Below are 6,353 nucleotides of genomic sequence, written 5' to 3' on the forward strand. Positions count from 1 at the left end.
AGTCCTCTGGTCCCTCACCACTGGGGCACCACACACCTTCCCTATGGTCGGCACCCCGAGCACTAGACGCCGGTTGCAGCCGCCACTAGAAGCTTTGTTTCCTAGGAAGGCGCCGTCCGCCATTAGAGGCTCTGTTTCCTAGGAAGGCGCCGACCCCTCCAGGACTCACTGCTTCGCTTCCTGGGGTCCCTCTGCCCTGTGTGCGGGGCGCTCCTTCCCCTCTCGCGCTCCAGGTGTGGGGTCCCCGCTTTTGGAGGCCGTCCACACTCCCGAGGGGAGGGAGCTTTGCTGCCTCCAAGGATCCGGGCTCGGAGCCGGTACAGGCCTCAGGGGGGCTCCCCCTTCCTACGCGCCCCTCTTACCGGACTCCGTGATGTGTCCTCAGTGCTCCCCACCCGCACTCCGTCCACTCAGGTATGTGTCTCTGGTTTTTCCAAGCTGGTTACGTAGGATTTTAGGAGGAAATTGAGTCTGCGGCTGGGAGCGGGGCCTCTGCTGCTTCTCACAGGGCCGCCATCTTCCCTCCCCCGGTAATTCTATTTTTAATTTTTTTGTGGAACAGCCATACTATTTTTCATAGCAACTGCACCATTTTACATTCCCATTAACAGTGCACAAGGTTTCCTATTTCTCCACATCCTTGCCAACATTTGTTACTATCTGATTTGTTCATAGTAGCAATTCTATAGGGTGTAAGGTGATATCTCATTGTAGTTTTTAAAAAATATATGTTTTTATTGATTTCAGAGAGAGGAAAGGAGGGGGAGAGAGAGATAGAAACATCAATGATGAGAGAGTCATTGATCGGTTGCCTCCTGCACACTCCATCCTGGGGATTGAGCCCAAAACCCAGGCATTGACCAGGAATCGAACTGTGACATCCAGGTTCATTGTTCAACACTCAACCACTGAGCCACACCAGCCAGGTTGTAGTTTTCATTTCCATTTCTCTAATGATTAGTGTTGTTGAGTATCTTTTCATGTGCTTCCTAGCAATTTATAAATTCTCTTTGAAGATATGTCTATTCAAATTCTTTCCTCATTTTTAAAATTTAAATTTATTTAAATAAAAAATATATATCATGTTATCTGCAAGTAGTGACAATTTTACTTCTTCCTTTCTAATTTAGACGCTTTTTATATATTTTTCTCACTCAATTGCTCTGGCTAGGACTTCTAATACTATGCTGAATAAAAGTGGTGAGAGTGGGCATTCTTGTCTTGTTTCTGATTTTAGAGGAAAAGCTTTCAGCTTTTAGCCATTTAGTATAATGTTACCTGTGGGCTTGTCATATATGACCATTATTATGTTGAGGTATATTTCCTCTATACCCGCTTTGTTGAGAGTTTTTATCATAAATGGATATTGTCAAATGCTTTGTCTGTGTCCTCTTTGAAGATATTTCTATTCAAGCACTTGGCCTGTTTTTTAATTAGGTTATTTGTTTTGTTTTTGTTGTCATCATTGAGCTGTAGGATTCCTTTATTTATTCTGGATACTAACCTCCTATCAAATGCATGATTTGCAAATATTTTTTCCCATTTTATAGGATGCCTTTTCACTTTGTTGATTGTGTTATTTGATGAAGTCTTTAATTTTAATATAGCCTAATTTATCTATTTTTACTTTTTTGTTTGTGCTTTTGGTGTAAAATTGGTGTTTTTAAATTAATGGATTTGTTTTGTTAAGGAATAATATGTATCTGTAGTCATGAATTGAGATTGGCCTTTAAATTTGCTACCTTCTACTTTCCACCCCTGGTTTTGTATAAAACTCATCGTCTTTTAAAATGACCTGAGGATTGTTTTTCCTTTTATATTTTCTGAAATATTATGTGTAAGATGGGAGTTATCTGTCCTTGAACAATGAATAAAACTTGCCTGGGCCTGGTGTTTTATTTATGAAGATATTTCAAACTGTTGATTAAATTTCAACATTTTTGGTAGCATAAAGTTGCTAATATTCTTTTAGTTTTTTAAAAATGTTTGCTGCACCTATAGTTATGTACCCTTTTAATTTCCATATTGTTTATTTGCATGCTGTCTTTTATTAACGAAGCTTGACAGAGATTGGCAGTTTAACTATTAGTCTTTTCTAAAAGGTCAGCTTGTGTCTGTGGTCCTTTATGGTATGTTTTTTCTTCTATTTCATTAATTTCTGTTTTTACTTTTATTACTTCATTCCATATACTTTATCTGAATTCTTTCTATTTTTTTCAAACTTCTTAAATTGTCTGCTTAGTTCAGTGTTTTTCAGTCTTTCCTTCCTTATAATATAGACATTAAATGCATTAAATTTTCCCTCTAAATGTTTTGCTAGCATTCCTGAACTACCAAAAAGCACAATTTTATTTTTAAGTATAGGAACATTTAAATGAGATTTCTGTTAGTATAGCTTTTTGTAACTATTGATGACTACGTTTTCATGGGAGAACATTTTTATATTTTTGTAGATGATCTACATTTGGTTTAAGAAAATGAGTATTTACCAGTTACTTTGAATAATTTCCTGTAATTTATAATATTGAGACTATTCGTGTTCCATATTCCTGTTCATGTCCCCACTTGTTCATTAACGAGAAAGTTGTTTTGAAACCTCTTGTTATGATGACATATTTGTAAATTTGCCATTATAGTTCTCTAAAGTTTCATTTTATACATTTTGAAACCTTATTTTAGGAACATTGAAGTTTAAATTATGTGTTTTGGTGAGTTGAACCTTTTACGTTATTATGTGTTCTTTATTTCTGGAATATTTTTTGTCTTAAAGTATGTATGTAGTTTCTCAGTATTGATACAGCCCAATGAGCTTTAGTTTTTATTTTTGTTATCCTTTGTAAACTACAGATATCTAGATTTTAAAATTTTTATTCTGAAATACTCTGACTTTCAACATGAAATTTATTCTTTTTGAATTGGTTGTGATTAATAATATATTTGAATTTATTTCAAATATGTTATTGTGTATCATTTATTTATTCAATTTTTATGCTGGTATTTCTCTTTATTTGGGGGCTTAATGATTTAAAATTTATCTGCTTCTCATCCAACAATGCAGTCCTCTTAGAATATTTGAACCCCCATTACTTTTCTTTGGTCTCATTTGCTTTTATTCCCCAGTGGCTTTTTTATAAACCCCACAAAATAGGTATTATAGTTTTATATATTCAGTGGCTTTTTAAAAAATGTTAACCCACGTTTTCTACTTCCTTTTCTCGAATTTCTCACCTTTCTTGTCTCTCAGGTTTTCTTTTTTGCTCATTTTATATTTCCTAAATTAAATCATATAGGTATGTCTTTATTGAGCCTCTATTGATAGTACATTCTCAATGATTGTTTGGTGCCTATATTTTGTTTATGTTCTTTTAAGTATAATTTCCATTTTATTTTATTTTCCAGAGAACTTTCTTTCAGTCCTTAAGGACTTAGCTCCTTACATGGGCTTTGGTGGAGGTTGTGGGAGCACCCACAGATCTAAATTGGGGTGGGGGTGTTCAGTCCTTCTGCGCTTCCCCAGAATGATTCCTGGTCACCTTGCTGTCAATGGCACAACTCAGTAATGTAGTTTCACATATAGTTGGGGAAGCACATAGGCATCGAAGACACTCCCTTCAGAAATGTCCCTAACAGCTGCGGCCTCTGCTGTGTTTGGAATGATGAACTTCTTAGTAGCCTTGTCCTTGGGCACCCGTCCAGTGCAGTTGGCGCAGCAAATAGTTTGCACGTGGCCTCAGCTTTTTTTTTGCACAACTGATGTTCCTTTTCTTCTTGATCATCTTGGAAGAGAGGACCTGAGCGAGGCACCCATGCTCTTAACTTATAACTTTAGTCTTTATCAGTGATTTTTAAAGGGTGTACTGCAGCATGGTGGTGTGCTGTGAGAATCTTTAAAACATGCAACTCCTGACTGTTTAGTCAGGGGCACTGATCTCTTTTCCCTTAGAGTGACAAAAAAAAGACAACAGCCAACACAACAATAGCCGTCTGGGGTGAAGGAATCAAAAGTATACCTATTTTTTGTCAGGTTGGCAAAAAATATATTTTTTGGTGTGCTGCCGAGTTTTAGTAATTAGTTTACGTGTGCCATGAGATGAAAAATGGTGAAAATTGCTGCTCTGTATAGAATTCTAGCTTGTTATTTTTCCTTAGCACCTTTTGATATTATTTTGCTCTTTTCTGGCTTCGTTATTAAAATCAGCTGTATGTCTAATTTTGGTTTTTGTTAATTTGTCTCTGTCTTCTTTAAAGATCTACTTTCGTCTTTGATGCTGTGCAGATTTTTGCCTTATGTCCAGAGGTAAATTTCTCTTTATTTATTCTGCTTTGTGTATATTGGAAATCTGAGAGTTTGCATTTATTTAAAATTTTAAAACAAAACTTAGCCAATATTTTTAAAAATATTGTCTTTCTTCTTACAGTTACTTTTTTCTAGCATGTCAATTATTGAATATTAGATTTCTTTTTGTTACCCATTCCTTTTACTAGCTCCTTCATATTTTCTTCCTTTTGATCCCTCAGGCCTCATTCTGTATAATTTCTCAGAGTTTACCTTCCAGTGCACTAATTTTGTCTTCAGTTTTGTCTTTCTAGCTGTTTTATTTATTAAATGTTTAATTTCAGTTATTATATATTTTATTTCTATAAGATGTATATAGCTATTTTTCAAGTACGGTTCATTTGGATAGTCTCATTCTTTTGAAATAATTCCAGTGCCCTCTTATTGTTTCAACATGTTAAATATAATTAATTTATACTCAATTCTGTATCTGATAATTCCAATGTCTGCTGTTTTTATGGGTCTGGTTTGTTTTTTGTTGTTAGCCCAAGTGCTAGTTCATGGCTGATACAATGTAGTGTTTTCTGTTTTAACTGTTGGAATTTAACTTTTGACTGTGGATGTTCCAGTAGGCCTGAGTTGAAAATGGTTCCTCTAAATGGGGATTTATCTTTGTTTAAACTGAGTTCCTGGAGTCACTAACAATGAAGTACTCTTTAAACATAATTTTTAGCTTGGGGTTTTTAGAGTCATACAATAGTATGAATTCTAGACCAAATGATACATGAACACTAGTTTATGATTATGAAGTCTTTTTAAAAATATATATCTTTATTGATTTAAGAGAGAGAAAGGGGGAGAGAGAGAGAGAGAAACATCAATGATGAGAGAGTCATTGATTGGCTGCTTCCTGCACACCCCCTACTGAGGACTGAGCCAGCAACCCGGCATGTGCCCTGATGGGAATCAAACCTCCATCTCCTGGATCATAGGTCAATGCTCAATCCCTGAGCTATACTGGCCAGACTATGACTATGAAGTCTTAATGAGGACTTCCCTCCCTCTATCCCAAGTCAAGAAACTAAAACTAATAGGCAAATTTCAACTCCATCTTCCTGTGTGTTTTTTTTTTATTTTTGTTTTCTCTTAGCTTACTTTTTGTTATCTGTTTACAGGAGGATCTGATCTAGCATCTATTCTGGAAAACAGCTGTAGGCTTAGTCTCCTGCTTTCCATGAAAGAGTGGAGCTATATGACATAATGGTTTGGCAAATGGTCTTAAAACCATTGCTAATTTCAATGCTTAGTTAACTCTGGATTCAAGATTTCTAGATGTTATTAGCCTTTGGGGATAGCCATCAAAAACATATATGCATAACCCATAGACTCAAACAACTGTGAGCTGATGGCCTGAGGGAAGGGGGCAGGGGCTGGGTGGACGTGGGCAAAGGGAGGGGAATGGGGACATCTGTAATAGTGTCAACAACAAAAATAAAGTTAAAGAAAAATTTTTTTGAAGCTCAGTTATATATTTAAATATTTAAAATATATATTGTACTTCTGCACCTGAAACCTTTTTTTATGATATTTAGTTGTGCCATAGTCTCACACAAAGTTTTTCTTTCTTTTTTTTTTTTTAAAGAAGTAGTCACAAAGTGAAAAGCCAATATTAAGGCTTGAATTTATGTTATATGATTTGAAGAAATTCACTAGCTCTTAACTACTGGTTTATACAGTCACACTTATGGCAACAAAAACATTTTATAATAATAATTTGAAAACTATTTTCTAAATGTATTACTATTACTTCAATTTAGGAAGATAAAGAGCTATGACAAATTTGTTTTCAAGTATTATAATCTTAAGAATCTCGATGTAGCTGGGAAAAAAATCAGACTTTTCCCAATTTGCTGACCACAGGAGAACAGTGCACTTAGAACTATTACCTGGCCAGGGAAAACCAAATCCATATTTTAATTCCGATAATTGAATTTTTATCTTGAGTGTTTTTTATCTTATTTCACTTATAGTGGTTTAGCTTTGGTATACTTAATGTGTAGAACAAAGGGAAAGGATG

The 6,353-nt window shown here is 35.4% G+C and overlaps 1 pseudogene; it reads right to left on the bottom strand.

The window, feature by feature from the left end:
- Window positions 1-3,433: 3,433 nt before the first annotated feature.
- LOC148092492 (small ribosomal subunit protein eS26 pseudogene) lies at window positions 3,434-3,785 on the bottom strand (annotated as a pseudogene).
- Window positions 3,786-6,353: the final 2,568 nt, after the last annotated feature.

This window comes from Miniopterus natalensis, chromosome 9, assembly GCF_054644295.1.
Source record: "Miniopterus natalensis isolate mMinNat1 chromosome 9, mMinNat1.hap1, whole genome shotgun sequence".
NCBI classification, from domain to species: Eukaryota; Metazoa; Chordata; class Mammalia; order Chiroptera; family Miniopteridae; genus Miniopterus; species Miniopterus natalensis.